Raw genomic sequence first — 2651 nt, forward strand, 5'->3', positions numbered from 1 at the left:
GGAAAGTTCATAAAGAGATACTATCCTTGAAAAAAAGAAACACGCTCCTTAAGGTATGAGCATAAACTGCATGTTACTCCTGGCCCGCAAGAGTATAAACTATGCAAGGCATCAAAAAAAATATCTGTTAGGTTAAAAATCTCAAAAGAGGCGGCCCAGGCAAAAGTTAGGACACAATAATAATAATAATAATAATAATAATAATAATAATAATAATAAATAAAATAAAAAATCACTCTTTCAGAACTACGTTATGACTTGATCCTCTTCACTAAGGTACGTAGGCGTTTGGAATTACATTCTAAGTTCAGTCGTATGAGTATCAAAAAAACTTAGTCTCTCTTGACCCTCTTCACCGTGGTCCGTGGAGCTTAGAATTACATCCTAAGTTTAGTCTCATAAGTACAAAAGAAATGGGGCACGCTATTATTTGAGCATCACGATGTTCTTGTAGATTGTCATATATAACGTGTGAATTAAAGAAAGCCAATCAAGACAGAATTTGAATTGACTTCAAAGAAATATCCGTACAAATCCGCAAAGCTATTAGCTGTGATTATTGTACATGTTGTAGTTCTATGAACCTTTTTTCGGCTTCTCTACGCTGAGATATGAGTGCATTTAATAAGATCATGCGAATATGAATCTGTCAGCTTTCCTGCATGTGAAGTTCATTTTTAAAGTTTGTTTAAAACGATCCTGAGGGACTTGAGCTATAAATTTTGGATATGTTTTAGATTAAGAAGTTTGGTTTCTGATAAATTAAGTCTCTCTGGCTTTGGTGCTCTCATACAATGATATATCTCTTGTACTATCGAAACACACAAGGTATCGCAACTCTGAAGAAGAGAAAATCAAATCTCTAAAGTAAATCATGATCCAATCTGTAAAAAAAGTATTTTATTAGCGGTTAAATTAGTAATTCGATAATCATGGTCATAAATCTCAATAATAAACGATTATATTCTTTGAACAAGACCTATGCCTAATCTAGATGGTGGAAAGTCTTTACAAATCATGTAAAGTCTTTGCCTTAGACGGTGTAAAGTCTTTGGCTTAGACTATGAATGCTTTTGACTCAGATGGTGTAAAGTATTTGTCACGAATCATGTAAAGTCTTTGCCTCAGATGGTGTAAAGTCTTTAGCTCGGACTATGAAATGTCTTTGACTCAGATGGTGTAAAGTCCTTGCTACAAATCATATAAAGTCTTTGCCTTAGACGGTGTAAAGTCTTTAGCTCGAACTATGGAATGCCTTTGACTCAGATGGTGTAAAGTTTTTGTCACAAATCATGTAAAGTCTTTTCCTTAGACGGTGTAAAGTCTTTATCTCGGACTATGAAATGTCTTTGACTCAGACGGTGTAAAGTTTTTGCCACAACTCATGTAAAGTTTTTGCCTTAGATGGTGTAAAGTATTTAGCTAGGACTATGGAATACCTTTGACTCAGACGGTGTAAAGTCTTTGCCACAAATCATATAAAGTTTTTGCCTTAGACGGTGTAAAGTCTTTAGCTCGGACTATGGAATGCCTTTGACTCAGATGGTGTAAAGTCTTTGCCACAAATCATGTAAAGTCTTTATCTTAAACGGTGTAAAGTCTTTGGCTTGGACTATGGGATGTCTTTGACTCAAACGATGTAAAGTCTTTGCCTCAGACGGTGTAAAGTCTTTGCCACAAATCATGTAAAGTCTTTGCCTTAGACAGTGTAAAGTCTTTGCCACAAATTATGTAAAGTATTTGTCTTAGACAGTGTAAAGACTTTGGCTCGAACAATGCAGCACCTTTGGGTCAAACGGTGTAAAGTCTTTGACAAGAATGATGTAAAATTATTGGCTCAAACAATGCAACACCTTTGACTCTAATAGAATAAAAGTTCATTGCATATGAAGTAATATCTTCACTTCCAAAAAAAATGACCTAAACAAATAAAACGGCCTAAACAAAAGAAATGTACCTCGTATCTTGATGAACTCAAGAGTGTATGCAAAAAGGAGCATCAAAATTCTCAATGTCAATGATAAAAATAAGTAAAATGAGAGAGTCTATTTATAGACAAATAGTGATAGTGAGGAAGTCCTTCTCCCAAAGTAACTATAATTACTTTTTGAGTTAGGACTCTAGTGAAATGGTACAAATTTATTCTCTCCACTAAAAAAATGGCCTAAACAAAATAAAATGTACCTCGTATCTTGATGAACTCAAGAGTGTATGCAAAAAGGAGCATCAAAATTGTCATTGTCAATGATAAAAATAAGTAAAATGAGAGAGTCTATTTATAGACAAATAGTGATAGTGAGGAAGTCCTTCTCCCAAAGTAACTATAATTACTTTTTGAGTTAGGACTCTAGTGAAATGGTACAAATTTATTCTCTCCACTAAAAAAAATGGCCTAAACAAACAAAATGTACCTCGTATCTTGATGAACTCAAGAGTGTATGCAAAAAGGAGCATCAAAATTGTCAATGCCAATGATAAAAAAATAAATAAAAGGAGAGAATCTATTTATAGACAAATAGTGATGGTGAGAAAGTCCTTCTCCCAAAGTAACTATAATTACTTTTTGGGTTAGGACTCTAGTAGAATGATACAAATTTATTCTCTCTCAGACAAAAAAAAACTTCGGCCCAGACAAAAAAAAGGAAGGAGAA

The sequence above is a fragment of the Solanum dulcamara genome, chromosome 3, assembly GCF_947179165.1.
Source record: "Solanum dulcamara chromosome 3, daSolDulc1.2, whole genome shotgun sequence".
Lineage (NCBI taxonomy): Eukaryota > Viridiplantae > Streptophyta > Magnoliopsida > Solanales > Solanaceae > Solanum > Solanum dulcamara.